Source organism: Euphorbia lathyris, chromosome 2, assembly GCF_963576675.1.
Source record: "Euphorbia lathyris chromosome 2, ddEupLath1.1, whole genome shotgun sequence".
NCBI classification, from domain to species: domain Eukaryota; kingdom Viridiplantae; phylum Streptophyta; class Magnoliopsida; order Malpighiales; family Euphorbiaceae; genus Euphorbia; species Euphorbia lathyris.
This window is the reverse complement of record NC_088911.1, coordinates 60,152,180-60,170,910: the sequence shown is the minus strand read 5'-3', so window position 1 is coordinate 60,170,910 and position 18,731 is coordinate 60,152,180.

Genomic DNA, 18,731 nt, shown 5'->3' with positions numbered 1-18,731 from the left:
AATGATATCTACCATTAGGTTTACATAAGATGAGGGAATAATAAGTAGCATTCAGTTATGTTCACTTATATTAAATAAAGGAAGATTACATTAAAGAGAAAGGAAAACATTTAATCCATTCCATGTGATTCGAACTCATTACTTCTAGAATCATAAGTAAGTTATCAACCAACAGACTAAGAGCTTCACCATTATAATTTATAATTCAATATTATTTATATATAATTCATCATTATTTATTATAATTATAATTATTTATATATAATTTATAATTTAGTGTTATTTATATATAATTCATCATTATTTTTTTTTTTTGGTAAGAAGGGAAGAAAAAAAACAAACAAACAAAAAAACCTAACCCGTGATCAGTCTAGGAAGACTGACCCCAATCCTATCCTCAAGAAGAGAAGGTAACAGAAAAGAAGGAGGAACGGAAAGGGTAGAAACACCTAACATCCCCCCATGCCCAGCAGCTGCCAAGCGATCCACCACGCGGTTTTGCTCCCTATAAATATGGAAGAAGGTAAGAGAATCGAAGGCAGGACGAAGCCTCAAGATGGCCTTAATGAGATTCTGACTCTTAAGACAAACAGCCTGTCTATCTGAAATCCTGTTGATAGCCTCCAAATTGTCAGACTCCACCGAAAGTCTTTTAACACTCATGCGAATGGCGAGTTTAATGCCAGACAAGATCCCCCAGAGCTCCGCAGTAAAGGAGGAGCCCGTACCTAAGTTATGGGTAAACCCAGCCAGCCAGGCGCCACCAGCATCCCGAAGAACTCCACCAGCAGCAATTCTGCCATTACTAAGGCAGGAGCCATCCGTATTCAACTTGACAACCCCTTCTCTGGGCTTCCTCCAACCAACTAACTGGACCTCTTTAACCGGGGAGGGGTGAACCAGGGGCTCTCCTTCAAAACTCTTTGTAATAACAGAGAGTTTTTTCGAGAAGTAAAACCGGAGGTCAGGAATAAAGACAGTCTTCTCAGCAAATAACTCTTCATTCCTCCATTTCCACATTTGGTGACAAATAATAGCGAAGAGAATAGCCCCGTGCTCCATACTGGCCAACAAATTCCCATTAACGCCTTCAGAGAACCAGTCAATATCAAAGAACCCCATAAAGGAAGGAAGGATGTGGTAAGGAAGGACCCCTTCCCAAACCTTTCTACTATTCGGGCAATCCCTCAAAGCATGGCACAAGGTTTCCACATGGCCGCTGCATCTGCTACAGGCACCAGATACAGCCAAGTGCCTTCTGTGTCTATCTGCATTCGTGAGGAGCCTGTCTTTGACTCCCAGCCATAGGAAACTCCTAATGCGGTAGGGGACTTTGAGGGCCCAAATGGACTTCCAAATTTCCAAGGGAGGATCAGCCCTATTAGGGGTAAAAGCTTCATAGGCCGATTTGCAAGAATAAGAACCATTATTAGTCAAGGCCCAGCAGTGTCTGTCCTTATCCTCCTCCTGATTACTAATCTTCACACCTCTAATATTAAGGAGGGTCTCCAGGCTAAGAAAGGAGTCGAACTTAGACCAGATCCAGTCTCCCTCCGAGTCCACCACATCAGCAATTCTCCAGGAGAGGAGATCATTCGGCGGAGGGGCGATGCACACCTCAATCAACGGTTTGTCACCAATCCAGGTGTCATACCATAAACTAATGGATCTCCCATTACCCACCTCCAAGCCAATCCCCATACAGAACTCAGCAAAAACAGCACTAAGCCCTTTCCAGAGGAAGGAACAGCTGACAACCCTCTCCTTCGGGCCACCAAAGATTCTATCTTTCCTATACTTGCCGCACAGAAGACGAACCCAAAGGGAGGAGGGGGATTGCCACATTCTCCAAAGAAGCTTCATTAACAGGACTTTATTATTGTCCTTAGCTTGCCTTATACCAAGACCCCCCCTGCTCTTAGGCTGGCAGGCTTCCTTCCAAGGGACCAGGTGAATCTTCCTCCCATCCCCAGACTCACCGCCTATTGGATCAGGTGAGACAATCTTTCCATGGCAATAACAAAAAGGAAGGGGCTCATAGGATCCCCTTGACGAATACCCCTGGATGGAGAGAACTCATCCGACATATCCCCATTGATCATAACCTGGAAAACAGGAGAGGAGATACACTTTCCAATCAAATTCCTCCAGTTCTCCGGGATACCAGCTTTGGCTAAACTATCCAGAAGAAAGCTCCAGTTCAACCTATCATAGGCTTTCTCCAGATCCAGCTTGAGAGCCACGATCCCTTTCTTGCCTTTCTTAATCTTCATAGAATGGACAACCTCCTGGGCAATAACAACGTTATCCATCAATTGTCTTCTAGGAACAAAGCTCCCTTGATTTTGGCTGATAATATCAGGAAGGATCTTCCGGATTCTATTAGCCACAATCTTAGTAATAGCTTTATACAAGACATTACAAAGACTGATGGGTCTCATCTGGAGAAAGGAAGAAGGCTTGGCAACCTTAGGAATCAAGACAATGAGGGTTTTATTAACCAAACTGATATCGTTCGAACCACCAAAGACACCTAACACAAAGCTGTATATACCCTCTTTAACAGTGTCCCAGTGTTTATGATAGAAACTAGCGGGGATACCATCAATACCAGGAGCCTTAGTGGAACTGATGCTGGAGAAGGCCAGATCGATCTCTTTAAGCTCAATGGGATGGAAAGCATTATTAATAGCATCCTCCCCCAAACGAGGAAAGGAAATGCCAGAGTGGGCACTCTCTAGGTCCACAGCTTCCTCTCTGAACAGGTCCTTGTAGAAATCAAGGGCAAGGCGCCGAATGTCCTCCTCCTCAAAAATCCACTCACCATTGGCGTCTCAATAGTCATCAGTATTTATTATAATTATAATTATTTATATATAATTGATTATTATTTATGAAGATGAGGCCATTAAGGATTCTAATGGTGATTGGGTGTATGAAGATGAGGTTATTCGGAAGAAGGCTTGGCAACCTTAGGAATCAAGACAATGAGGGTTTTACCAAAAGATTAAGTGATCTTTCAGGTATTCCTCTTACTGCTTCTCTTGGGAAGTATATGGGTATTCCCCTCCACAGTGAGAGAGTGTCCAAGGCTTCCTTTAAAGATACCTTGGATAAGGCCAATACGAAGTGTGCCTCGTGGAAAGCCAAGACTCTGTCTCTTGCTGGCCGCCTCACGCTAATCCAATCAGTTAATTGTGCTGCTCCCAATCACATCATGCAGGCTTGTCAGCTTCCGGGTCCTGTGCTTAATAATCTCGATAAGATTAACCGTAGATTCCTGTGGGGGGAAGCCGCGGAGGGAAGAAAGATCCATCTTGTGCCTTGGAGTGAGGTGTGTCAGCCAAAAGCTTCTGGTGGGCTGGGCATTAGGAAAGCTAAGGATAATAACAAAGTTTTATTAATGAAGCTCCTTTGGCGTATGTGGCAAGACCCCTCCTCTCTTTGGGTTCGCCTTCTTTGTGGTAAGTACCGGAAGGATAAAATCTTCGGGGGCCCTAAGGAGAGAGTCATCAATTGCTCTTTCCTCTGGAAAGGTCTCATCGCCGTTTTTGCAGAATTCTGCCTGGGAGTGGGTCTAGAGGTGGGTAATGGTAAATCCATTAGTTTTTGGTTTGATACCTGGGTTGGGGACAAACCTTTGATAGAGGTGTGTTCTCAACCCCCGCCTAGGGACATCCGAAACTGGAGGATAGCAGATGTGGTTGACTCTGAAGGGGACTGGATCTGGCCTAAGTTTGATAGTTTCTTAAGCCTTGAGACCCTCCTTAGAATTCAGGGAGTGAAGGTTAGCAATCAAGAGGAAGACATGGATAGGCACTGCTGGGCGCTGACTAATAAGGGAGTTTATTCTTGCAAGTCTGCCTTTGAAGCCCTTACCCTTAACAGGTCCGATCCTCCCTCGGACACTTGGAAGTCTATCTGGGCTCTCAAAGTCCCTTACCGGGTTAGGAGTTTCCTGTGGCTGGGAGTTAAGGACAGGTTGCTTACTAATTCAGATAGGCACAGACGACATCTGGCGGTTTCTGGAGATTGCAGTAGATGTAGAGGCCATGTTGAAACTTTGTGCCATGCCCTGAGGGACTGCCCTAAAGTAAGGAGATTTGGAAACAAATTCTTCCTCACCATATCCTCTCTTCTTTCATGGCCCACTCTGTGAATGTCTGGTTCTCTGAGGGTATTAGGGGGAAGTTACTGTCTTACATAGAGCATGGTGACATTCTCTTTGCTATTGTCTGCCACCAAGTTTGGAAGTGGAGAAACGAGGAGATTTTTGGTAATAAAACTGTGTTCTTGTCAATCTGTGCTGAGTTCTTCTCGAATAAACTTTCCTCTATTATTGAGAGTTTCAAAGGTGATTCCCTGGCCAGGCCTTCCCAGAGTGGTAATGTCCATCTTGTGGGATGGAGCAGGCCGATAGAAGGGGTTGTTAAGTTGAATACTGACGGCTCCTGTCTCATCAATGGTAAGGTTGCTGGTGGTGGTGTGCTTAGAGATGCGGGGGGAGCCTGGCTTTCTGGGTTCACCCAGAATTTGGGGTTGGGTTCTTCCTTCTCTGTTGAGCTCTGGGGTATTCTCTCTGGCATCAAGCTTGCGATTAGGCTGGGCGTTAAGAGGCTCTCTATGGAGTCTGATAATATGGAGGCCATCAAACTGATTTCTGATGATCATGCCATTGGTTCCAGAAGCCGCAACCTTATCAGAGCTATTAATAGGCTTCTCTCCTCCTTTGAGTCCTTAGACTTCACTCATATTTTCAGAGAGCAGAACCATGTCGCGGATCGGTTGGCTGCTGCTGGTCATGAGGGGACGTTAGGTGTTACTACCCTTTCGGTTCACCCTCCTTCTCTCTCGTCTCTTCTGTTAAATGATAGGATCGGGGTTAGCTTCCCTAGGCTAATCCCAGGCTAGTTTTTTGTTGCTTGTTTTTTCTTTCCTGTTCCTACCAAAAAAAAAGATTATTATTTATTATTTATTATAATTTAGTATTATTTATATAATTCATCATTATTTATTATAATTATAATTATTTATATATAATTTATAATTTATATATATATATTATAATTTATCATTATTTATATATATAATTTATCATTATTTATTATAATTGTTTATATATAATTTATTATAATTTATATGTAATTTATAGTTCAATATTATTTATATATAATTCATCATTATTTATTATAATTATAACTACTTATACATAATTTATAATTTTTTTTATATATAATTTATAATTTTTTATTATAATTATAATTATTTATATATAATATATAATATATCATTTATCATTATATATCTCATTTATTATTATTTGTTATTTATTATAATTGTTTATGTATAAAACTTATCATTATATATATATATATATATATAATTTATTATAATTATAATTATTTGGTGGAGTTAAGTTAAGTTAAATTACGTTCAGTTCAGTTCAATTCAATTCAGTTAAGTTAATTTAATTTCAGTCAAAAAGAACATGGCCTTATAGCCCGTCAATCATCGATAACTAATCCCAAACTCAATAAGTCTTCCATGCCTTCTTGACATAACACATTTATAATAATATTAGTATCACCCTCTATGCATATATACTCATCTCCTCTCTCCTTAATCTAGCTTAGAGCCTTGCGGCAAGAGATTGCTTCCACCAGCATCGGATTGAAATTTCCAAAAACCAGACTGTATCTTGCTGCAACAAAGTCTCCTCTGTCATTTTTGATAATAGCTCCTATCTCAATCCTGCTTGTTCCTCGAATTAGAGTGGCGTCAAAATTGAGCTTGAGCCCGTGTTGTGGAGGTTCCCAGCCAACCATATCAATGTTTGTCCTCTCATTGGCATGTTTTGTAGCTGTCTGTTGTACATCCTACTAGGTTGTCAAAATAGCTGCTGTTTGGTCCGCCATTCCTATCGGGGTCATCAAAGCTTGCTCTCATACTAACTGTTGAAACACCTTTCCACATGATTTTGATTTGACAAAATTATTTATGTATGATAAAAATATTCCAACACATTAAATTTAAATGCTTTGATTTATTCATACTAATGTGTTTGCTCAATGTTGAGTTATTTGATTTATAAGACATTAAGATAAAAAGCCTAAAAGCCCATAAGTGGAAGTCAACCCCAAGTCAATAGATCAAGACCTCACGGTCCATGAAGACAAAACGTCGTCGTACTGAGTAAGACATAAGCCTAGCAACAAGAAGAATCGAGAAGCCTTTTTCTAATTGCTTCAAGATGAAGCTGTTGAGTTAAACGACACGAAGTACAAGTCAACGGCAGAACAGAATAAACTTGGAGACAAAGTATTTCTACTTTGGGTAAAGCTCAGAAGGCGCAGGAAGCTGTCTGGAAGACTTTGCCATAAATGTGGGAACATTTTGTTTCATCTGACGAAAAGCCGCTGAGCACTGGCAAAGACAGAAGATACAAGAATATGATTGGCCGAGGACGCTGAGCATGTACTGAGTGAAAGTGACAGGAAGCCGTTTGTCTCCAATGGTTATTTCGAAATTCGAAATCACCGGTGCTTGAAGTGTCACTATAAATAAGCCTCTCAAATTCTTCATTCGAAGCAGATCTTCAATTAAGTCGAAACGCTGACCAAATTGATACTTGAAGTTCTGTGAGAAAAGCAAAGCAAATCTTATACCAATTCCAATCTTGTGTAAAAGTCTAGAGTGATTTTATTCATCTAAAGTGTCTTAGCAATTGTTGTTTAGGACAAACACTTATCATTTCTAGAAGTATGGAAAGGAGAAGCTGAGTACTCGGTTATAGTACTCAGCGGTAGTAATAGGAGTGAGTAGAGGAATAGAGGAAGGTACTCTTGTATACTTAGCTTCTGTTGTAAAAGGTTTCGTGCTCTACCTTTAAAGAGCTCAGTAGAGGATTCAAAAAGCTCGGAACGAGTTCCGGGGACTGGACGTAGGCGGAGAGGCCGAACTAGGATATGTCTGCTGAGTAACACATTTCTAACCCTTAACTTCTTTATATATTGCTTGCTATAAAACTGATCAAGTAACGAACTCATACTGAGTTGAGTGCACTGAGAAGCTGATTTCAGGAATAGAGTTTAGTGCTATCTCCTGACTCAAGAAAAGAAACAGACTTAGTCACTAGTTGACTAAGCTTGTGTCCTAAACTACTCAACACTACTGTGTAAACCTTTTCCTAAGGAAAAGAAATCAGCCTTAACGGACAAATTTTTTTGAATAATTCCTATCCCGCCCCCTGGAACTAATCTTGTCACGTTGCACGGGACCAACAAGTGGTATCAGAGCTTAAAAGCTCACTGAGCAAGATATAACTATCTTGAGCTGATCTCCACAATGGCTGAGAACAGCACTCATTTCCTCCTAGGAAATCCGACAACTCAGATTCTTCCTGAGGGACTGTCCATTACTCGGCCTTCTCTGTTCTTCGGGTCTAACTACACCTTTTGGAAGAACAGAATGAAAAACTTCATTCAGGTAACAAATATGAGTGCATGGCTTTCTATAGTCCAAGGCCCATTTGTTCCTGTTGAAACTATTGACGGCCAAACGGTTGTTAAAGCTAAGACTAAGTGGACAGAAGATGACCTCAAGAAGCTACAAAATCATGCTTCAGCTATAAACATGCTTCACTGTGCGTTAGATGCTACAGAGTACAACAAAATTTCAGGTTGTGAGTCAGCACAGGAAATTTGGAAGAAACTAGAGGTCACCTACGAAGGAACCAACAAAGTTAAGGAGTCCAAGGTGAACCATCACATGAGGTTGTACGAGCTGTTTGAAATGAATGATTATGAAGGAATCTCTGAAATGAACTCAAGATTCACAAACATAATCAACGAGCTCAAAATACTTGGCAAGATCTTTACTGAGGAAGAGCAAGTCAAGAAGATACTGAGGAGTCTTCCCAAAAGCTGGCAAGCCAAGAAAACTGCTGTTGAGGAAGCTCAAGACTTGACCACCTACAAATATGATGAACTCATTGGATCTCTGCTGACCCATGAGATCTCAATAAAGAACTTCGAGGTGAAGGAGAAGTCTGAGGACAAGAAGCAAAAGTCTCTTGTCATGAAAGCTGACTCCACTGATGGGAGCTCAACAGACGATGAAGAAATGGCCATGTTCACTAGAAAAATGAAAAGGTTGTTCATAAAGAATGACAAACATTCCAAGAAGCCTTACAAGAAGTTTGATAAGTACAAAGCTGAGTCCAGCGACAGCAAGTACAAGAAGTACGACTCAAAGCCCATCACATGCTTTGAATGTCATCAAACTGGCCATATCAAATCAAGCTGTCCTACCTTGAGGAAGGAAAAGAGGAACATCAAGAAGGCAATGGTGGCAACCTGGAGTGACAGTGATGAGTCATCATCATCAGAAGTTGATGCCACTGAGTCAGTAAAGATTTGTTTCATGGCTGATGAGCTTGCTGAGCCTTGTGTTTCTGAGCATGTTGACCCCTCCATTGCATCTGACGATGAGGCACACTCAACTACGGTAATATCACTACCCCTGCTCAGAAATGAAATGATAAATGCCATGAGTGACCTCTACACACTTATCAAAAAGTGTAACAAGAAGGTTAAAGCACTCAGCAGGCGATGTGACGAGATTGAAGAGGTCAAACTCAGTGACCTTCGATATCTTCTCCAAGACAACTCAACTTTGCATAGCAGCATAGAAACTATGCACAAGTTTGTCTCTGAGGTCCAATCAGATTCTAAGAAACTGAGAAAGGACGTCACATCTATTCAGAATCAATTTAAGGTTCCGAATAAAAAAAATATTCCTCTGAATACTCAGTACCGAAGTACTAGTCAGCAGAGATGGAATCCTCAGCGGAATGTCCAGTGTGACTTCTGTGGGAAGGAAGGACACACCACAAAGGTGTGCTGGCATGCTCAGCACTGGGGTGCTGACCAGTCAGTGAGATATCCCCAACGGAAGGTCAGCTGTGACTTTTGTGGGAAAATTGGACACACTATCCAAGTGTATCGTCATAAGATTAAACATGATGTTTCACCTGCTGAGCCTAACAAACAAGGACCCAAAAAGACTTGGGTACCTAAAGACAACTAGCTATATTGCAGGTAAGCCTGAGGAGTGCTGAGAAGTAAAAAATATGGTACATTGACAGCGCATGCTCGAGGCATATGACTGGTGATGAAACTCAGTTCATCACACTTGTGCGTAAACGGGGTGGAAGCGTAAGTTTCGGAGACAACAAAAGGGTAAGATAGTAGGGTCAGGAACCGTTGGTGGTAATCCTACTATTGAGTCAGTCTCCCTAGTCAGTGAACTTAAATATAACTTACTGAGCATAGCTCAGCTATGTGAGAACGGCAGAAAAGTTATATTTGATAACACTGGATGTAAAATACTCGAGGGAAAAACAAATGAATTAATTTTAACTGCCCCTCGTGTTGATAATGTGTTTATGCTGAATTTGGAAAAGAAATTTTCAAAAAATGTATGCTTAGTGTCAAAGGAAGAAAATTCCTGGCTATGGCACAGGAGACTTGGTCATGTAAGCATGGACCTCCTGGCCAAATTAGCAAGAAAGCAATTAGTTGAGGGACTGCCAGAACTTAAGTTCGAAAAGGATCAATTATGCAATGCTTGTCAGTATAGAAAACAAACTAAAAAATATTTTCACAGTAAAAACATTGTCTCAACCAAACGTCCACTCGAGTTGCTACACTTGGATCTCTTCGGACCAGTCCAGCCGCTGAGCTTGGATGGTAGGAGATTTTCCTTGGTCATTGTAGATGACTTCTCTCGGTACACTTGGATCATCTTGCTAAGTAGCAAGGATGAAACCTTTGAGACGTTTTCAACATTAGTAGAAAACTTGAAAATGATAAAGACCTAAAGTTAGCTCACATCCGAAGTGATAATGGTGGAGAATTCAAAAATCAACAATTTGTTGAATTTTGTGAAGCCAGCGGCATTGATAGGTTGAACTGGAGGTTTCTTCTGGATAGTTTCCTCATCTTGTTGGCAAAACAGATAAAGAATATCAATTTCCATACGTTGATTGTGAAGAGTTTTCAAAAATCAACCTATCATAGGCTTTCTCCGAAGTGAGACTGTGTTTCCTCATCTTGCTGGCAAAACAGATAAAGAATATCAATTTCCATACGTTGATTGTGAAGAGTTTTCCGAGTTCGTAATATATTCCATGCTGCACGCCATAGAGATTTTTTATTTTCGAGGGAGCCTCAATTTGCTATAGACTATTCCATGGAGCATTGCAAACCTCCGCCAAAGGGCTCGATTGATTTTCCATTAACGCGAAATAAGCCATTTTTACACTGTAAATGCCTCTTGTCTCCCACCGCTGTAGATACTGGAACTGAAGCCCTATGATGAAAACCTTCAAAGATGATTGAAAAAATACGATTGAAAATGGATCACGGGAGAAATCCTCGTTAGGAAGTCCAGATCAACCCTTCTCCAGCCAAAACCAAAAATTTTAAGAGAGCTAAAATGAATTTTAGTAGGTCGTTTCCCCCGAGAGTGCCGTAACGCACTTTCCCAGGGTCAATTCGGAGGTCTAACGAATAAGTTATGACCAGATGAAGTTTCAGATGAAATCCGAGATGAAGATGGACAATAATCTTAGTTCGGGTAATTTTTAACCATAGGTTGTTGGGTATTAAAATGTTCGTATCGTCAAAACGAATCCAATGGAATAAGAATCGTCGAAATTGGAGCTCGTTAAGGACAGTTTCGGAGCTAAAATACATTTGGGAGCATAAAGTGCCACGTGTCGGCGCATGATTGGCCCGGGCCTGACACGTGGCAGTGCATCAGCAGCTGTCCCTTTATCTTCTTAAAAAAAGAAAAAAAAAAGAAAAAAGGAAAATAAGTTGACCTGGACCTTTCTCTTTGAATTTAATTCAATTTCAAAGTTTCTGTTGATAAAGAAAAAGAGTTTAAATTCAATACAAATAATAAAAAAAGAGATTCAAATAAAAAGCTGTTGTTACAGGAGATTGCGGCGTAACTTTGCGAAAAAGGTGAGTAAAATCCGATTTAGCTCCTGCTCATTTGGTTAATTCCAAATTTGACTCTTAACCCTAATTAAACTCTATAAATAGCAGCTCTTTGGAGCAGTTTAGGGGGACGAAAATTACACCGAAAATTAGCGAAGCTTTGCCAAAACACTCTGAATAAGATACCGTTTCAGAAACTCAAAACCTGTATTCCATTATTCTTGATTTTCCAATCATCCCACAACCTAGGTAAAGGTTTCTGAGGGACAAATCCTGTCTATTGGTTTTATTTCTTTCTCTCTTTTTTATTTTTCAATACTGATTTTCATTATCTGCTTTTCAATGCATAAATAGGTTTAAATCAACCCTAAAACAATGATTTACGAGTTAAATCACTTGTTTTGACCCTTTCTATTTGTTCTAATTAACTTGTTCCATTTTTTTTTGTACAAATCTGACATTAATAATATTATCCGTTAATATTATTGATTCAACTGTTTTATCTTTTTTGTTCATAACTATGATTTGGGGGTAAACGAACCAATCCGAGATAAATCTTATCTCGCGGTCATTTTATTACCAATAGTTATAAAAGTCTTCTTTTTATTCCTTTCAATCTCTAATGTAAATAACTTTCTGATTTATTCAATTCAGTCCCTGCTTTAGGAATTTTCTGATTTATTCGTTTTAGTCCCTGCTTTAGGAACTTTCTGATTTATTCGTTTTAGTCCCTGCTTTAGGAATTTTCTGATTTATTCACTTTAGTCCCTACTTTAGGAACTTTCTGATTTATTCACTTTAGTCCCTACTTTAGGAACTTTCTGATTTATTCACTTTAGTCCATGATTTAACACTTTTTGTTTTATTCATTCTAATCCCTAAAATAAATAACTTTCATTCTATTTATTGTTGGACCCTGATTTAATACTTTTTATTTTATTCACTTTGATCTCTGTAAGTATATTTTCTTATTAATAACATGTTTAAATCAATTAATCTTATGTTAATTATTTTTTAGCATTATTTCCATAAGTTAGTATTTTATTTAACTATTAGAAGTTACTAATGTGTGTTTTGTGGAGTTTCGAGGCAAACAGAGTTGAAAAAGAATGAGAAATAAATCGATTTATTTGCTTCTAACCCGGATTTTGCAGGTTTTATTAAATGATTAAATATGGTTGAAGACCCGGGGATGCCTGGATGTACTTGTAATTTAATTAATTAATTTGTGCACATTTTGTATAATTGCTTGACTTGATTTGAGGGTATTTATTTGTGCTATTTTTCATACAAAACAAAACAAGCTTTTCTTAAAAGAATTTTAAACCTAAAGGAATAGTGTGATTAGCCTGGTAAGACTCGGAATGTTAAGTAGGAAGCCGGTGGGTTCACCGGGCGTTTTGGGGGTGCCTAATACCTTCTTCCGAGAGGATATTAGCCTTCCCCAAAGTGTACCAAATTTCCCGAACCCGCTTGCTTCCCGCAAGGAATCTCGGTAACATTTTCCCAAACCTTGTTTGGGTGGCGACTCTCATTCTCCGGTGCCGACCCTGTCGAAAATGCATCGTGATCTCAATTGGGCCTCGAGCCCAAAACAGTCGTGTCGTCAACGGTTCTCCCCGTCGCTTGCGATGAGGCGCCGAATCTACAACCGCCAACTTAACTTATCCTCACAATCACGAGATGAAATCGGAATGCCCATGATACTGTTTCTGTCCTTCATCGAAACGTCCCATTTTCCATCTTTTATTAGCTTACCGACTGTCCAGCTATACAGACTCTCATCGTTTGGATTCTCTGGGGTTCCTCTGTCCGAATTCAACCATCTATCTCCCCAAATATGGGTGTTTCTCCTGTTACCTATCCGAGTGCGGACCTCCGTTTTGATCAGGTCACCAGTATATACTCGACCATACTATTCTCGGAGCACTTTTGAAATCAGTTTGCGGAAAATATCGAGCCTTGAATAAGCACGATACAAAGGAATTTGGTGAAGTTAGGAACTTCCATGCTTGCTTGCCCAAAAGCGTGATGTTGAATTCGTGGAATTCCCGAAAGTTCAGCCCTCCAAGCTCGTCGAACCCCTAAATTTTTCCACGCCTTCCATTTTATTTCGCGACCCCACCAGTAGCTGTTTAGAATCGATTCTAATTTCTTGCATATGTTTCGGTAATAGGAATACTTACACTAATCTTTGTAATTAAAATGGATTTCTTAACAATTTTAATAACAATCAATAAAACATTCCTCAATACTCTTGGTAACTTTTACAAAGAGTGATGGTTAGTGCTCCAAATTTTTAAGTAAGTTTGCCATTTTTTGACAATCTTCTAATAATGGTGTTTAATTTTTTTTCTAATGTAAAAGTTGTCTACTATTGGTCAATTTTTATGATAATATTTATGATGAAAATAAATTATATATAAAGTAATAGTTTCTAGAGTCATTATGATAATTTTTAAAGTTCCTTATCATCCAAATGTTTTTTAATAAAAGTTGTCAAAAGTGATAATTATATTTTAGTATAATATGTTAATATTGGGCAATCTTTATAGCAACCTTTATTAGATATGCTCTAATGTGTGCTTATACGTATTAGAGCTAATGAGTTAGGCGTCCTTTTTTCAATTCAGAATCTGCTTTTTTATAAGGGATAATTATAGTTTTGGTCTGCGAAAAATTACAATTACAATTACAATTTCGATCTCGATTTGTAATTAATAAAAAAAATTGACATCACAAAATTTTAAATAATTCCTTCTAGTAGGATGTTACTAAAGCCTCTAAAATCACAATGGTTGTTATTAACCATTGTGAATGCTCTTAATACATCAAAAGCTTGGGTTAAATGCACCATTATTCACTTAACTTACATAGTTCTCTCAAAATGGTCAATCAACTTCAATTTGTCTCAATAAAATCATACAGTTTTGAGTTTTATCTCAATTAGGTAACTCTGTGACGAGGGCCGCCTAAGCGGTGGAGCATGTGGCTTAATTTGATGCAAAGCGAAGAACCTTACCAGGGCTTGACATGTCGCGGGTGCAATTTCAATAGTTAAAAGACATCGGAATAATGACATGGGTGACACGTCAACATGAGTCAACTCATATCTCTGACTGAAACGAAACGTGACAGCCACATCAGTTATTTTTATGAAAAAATAATATGTTTTTTCATAAAAATAACTGACACGTGATAGCCGTGAAGCATACATGGATGTCATGTTTCGTTTCGGTCAGATATCTGAGTTTACTCATGTTGACGTGTCACCCATGTCATTATTTCAATGCCTTTTAACCACTGAAATTGACAAAGTTACCTAATTGAGATAAAATTCAAAAGTTAAGTGATTTTATTGAGACAAATTGAAATTGAGTGACCATTTTGAGACAACCATATAAGTTCAGTGACCAATTGTGCATTTAACACTCAAAAGATTGGTACTAAACTTACAAAATATTTTGTTAGCTTCTTAGACTTGCTTAAAATAGTGTATTGGTTACCTAAATTTGTTTAATGTGACATGTTGGCCCCTTAAATTTGCTTACCATGATTAACTAGCCCTTGTACTTGTTTAAAGTGATATTAATTTCAATTTATTTAAATATGTAAAAATTTCAAAACTTAAAAATAAATATTTAATTCGTGATTCTAAATTTTTAAAACAAATTAACTTTTTAATTTTAGACTTGTAAGACGTTTGTATAGATTTAGAGACTTAATCATAATACTTATAAAAAAAGAAACTTAATCATAATATTTTAAGCAAGTTCAAATAGCTAATAAGACATTATATAAATTCGGAGGACCAATCAAGTTTTTTTTATGAATGCTATAGAGAATCCAAATATCAATGTTTTGAAAACCGAATCGAACATCAAACTGACATGATGACTATATCAATAGTTCACTGATTCAATCATGTCATAATTATATTATATATAAATTATGTATATAAGTTAATAATAACAATAATAATAAAATCCTATATAATTAAACATAATACAAAAAATTACAAATTTAAAAACAAATCCTTAGTTAATACAACATAAATATTAAAATTGATTTTTTTTTGAAAGAAAAATTGAAGTTAATTAACACAAATCGTTCATAATTTAGGATTTATCACAATAATTAAAATTGATTTTTTTTGTTTAAAAAAAATGAAATTAATTAACATAATTATTTCTATTTATAATTTAGGATTTTAATTTTTTTTTATCATCAAATCAGTTTTTAATTTTTACTTTTTTTCCTTTTTAAAAAAAATCTTCAAAGAAAACGAGATTAATCTGGTTCAACGGTTTGATACCAATTCCCGATTTGATTCTGATTCAATCCGGTTTAATATGAATAAACAGTAACACTTATAACCAGACTCATGATCGATTCACGATCTAATAGGTCGAACTTGTCACACCCGACCCTAGACGACCTCAATCGGCATCGGACGTGAAATAGAAAGATCATAATCAATACTTAGGAGTCTCCAATTTATCCCAATATCATAATATCATATTATATTACAATTGAAATACCAAAATTCTAACCATAATTCTAACAATAAACAGCCAACTTCCCAAAACCTCACCTAAACGGTCGGTAACCTTCTCTATATCCTGTACTTTCTCACCTAAAAACATTAAAACATTTAAAAACGTGAGACAAAAATCTCAATAAGAAACTATGAGCTATAAAAATCAACTTTACTTAACATAGCTACATATATACATTTATAAAAGGATTTAATCAAAACCTTATAAAATATACTCAAAATATAAAGTTCATATAACTTTATATATATAATGCATCTTATCAAAATGAACTAAAACAAATAAACTTTTCATCAAACTAATTCATAATCAAATAAATGTTTTATCAAACCAACTTGCAATCAAATAAGTGTTTTATCAAACCAACTCGTATTCAATCAAATGTAAAACCTTATATCAAAATCAATCATAACCGAAAACATAATCCAAATGAACTTAAAACATTGTATACATCATCGAGTTTCTCCCCTTAAGTATCAATCCATAACCACATATATAGTCGAGACGTCTCTTAACATTGCCTATCCCATATGGTCTTACCCAACACTTCTTTGTCATACCTAATAGGTCTTCAGACTGTGGACACAGGCCATGTCCCTCACTGAACATGGTCTTCAAATATAAAACCACCGATTCGGATACCTCTCGATGGATATAAAATCATAAAATCATAACGTGCTCAAATTTCCTTTCACAATCAAATCATTTGGCTTCAATTAGCCATTTTGTATCATAAAAATCATATTTGGACTTCAATCCAAAATAATAACAACAATAACCGCAACAGATTTCTCAATCCAAAAACAATTCGTAAGAAATCATCAAATTCATTTTGTTCAATATAGATATATATTGAAACCAAAAACATATATGTATATATGTAAATCAATCAAATTAAGCCTTAAATCAACATAATAAAGTAAAATCTGAAATTCACATAGAAGCATAATCAATAGCTTCATTTAAACCATAATTTCACAACAAAAAGCAAAATCATGAAAAACCCAAATTTTACAAAATTTCTGTATAACCCTAAAATATCAATTTCTGAAAATTCTTTGATATATATTTATCTAGATACATAAAACTCAAAATATAGTTGATAGTTACTTACCTTGGCTACTAATGGAAGAAAATACACCCGATCGATTCTCCTCTAAATTCCGTCTGAAACGTTTCCCTCCAAACGCTTCCAAAACTCAAAAACTCTTCGATTAGGACTTAGATCTATACATAAGGATGCTATGTTTTAAATTTCAAGTGATTCGGATGGTTAAATTTCCGTAAATCAAAGAAACGGTGAAAAACGGTTCAGAGAAAACTGATGAATCTAAAAGGAATAATAAATAAAAAAAAAAGAAAGAGAAGGATAGAAGATAACGATTGAATACTCTGGATGAATTTGGAATACATATCCAAATTTATCAAATATCATATTTGATCCTCCATTTTTTTATAATCTTTTTAAAATTACTCTAAATTTTTAATTTACACCTAAAATCATCAAATTAACTCCAAACTTTTCCTATAACACCAAATAAAAATCACATACCCAATAATTATAATATATACTAATATCAAAATATAAATTCTAGAAATTTAGACACGGACGTGATGGAACTGACCGGTCCGATTCAGTTTGTAAAACATTACCAAATACACATTTTCACAGGTATATTAAATGGTTGTTCATCTCAACCATTATCACTCTCCAATCTTCAGTGGTAAGTACACTTTTTAAAAGTAATAATAATAAAATTAAATTACATTTTGCTGAGCTATTGAGAGGGTCGTCACTGGACATGGACAGGGACAGGAGAAGCGTCTGCCTAGGGCCCAACAGATATAGGGATCCAAAAATAATATTTTTTTCAAATAATAATAATAATAATATAGAAATTAAATTTTAAAAGATGCAATAGTTAGAGAACAAATATTAGATCTAAACAAATCACAGCATGAGGGAGGGAGGGAAGGAGGGACCCAAAATAAAAAAGTTTATTAAAAACTATAGAAATTAAAATCTCAAAAGATACAACGATAATAAATATAATTTTTAGGTCTAAACAATCACCCAAAAATAAAAAATAAAAGTTCAATTTATTTAAATATGTAAAAACGTTCAATGGAATATACCCATTAAAAAAATACAGAAATTAAAATCTCAAAAGATGAAACGATAATAAAAATAATTTTTAGGCCTATACAATCACAATACACAAATTTATGACTACATTTTCTTATAATAATTTTTCGCATGTTTATGCAGATTATAGTTTTTCAAAAATGAAAGTGTTACAAATGATTTTGTCAAAATTATTGATGTCACTATTTGAAATTCTTGAGTTTATAAAAAAAAACAACATATTGTTATCCAAATATTTCATTTGCTTTATCGAATCCTCCTAATTATGACAGTGACCATTGTATCTGTTAAAAGAATTTTTTTCGAAATTAAAATTATTGAAAAACTATTTGAGATCGTCTACGTCACAAAAAATATTAAATGATTTAGCAATTTTATGTACTGGAAGAAATATGTTAGTCCATATTGATGTAAACAATATTTTTAGTGATTCTATATCTAGAAATACTCGTAGATAATGTTTTGTATGAGCATTTAGGTATCTAATGCAAATCAAAATGTTTTTTTTATATGAAATTGGATCTTTTTATTAGTTCTCTTGTTAAGTGTAATAAAAAAAATGTCATTTTTAGATCATTTTTCTTTTACATAATTGGTTTTTTTATTTGAGCGTTCTCATTTTTTACTTTATCCATAAACCTCTAAAATCTAAGGATCGGCCTGATTGCTACTGATAGCAGTAAAAAAAACGATCATGACTGCTACTGATAGCAGTAAAAAAAAAACCCCAACCGATATGGTGGAATCGTTCATTATATTTCATTCATAATGAATATTTTGCGATGGTAAAATGTGGCTCCCTATAAGGGGCAAGCCTTCCTCAGACGACAACAATGTTTACCATTGCGCCAAGACTCGCCTCCTTTAAATACATTTTATACTCAAAATAAAATTGAGGGCTAATTATTAATCTAGCCCATTTGAATTCCATCTCACCAAATTAGACACTTTCCACTTTAGACAAAAATGCCCTTATTTCAATTCAGCTTCTTCCTCAGACTCTCAACATCTTTTTCGCCATCA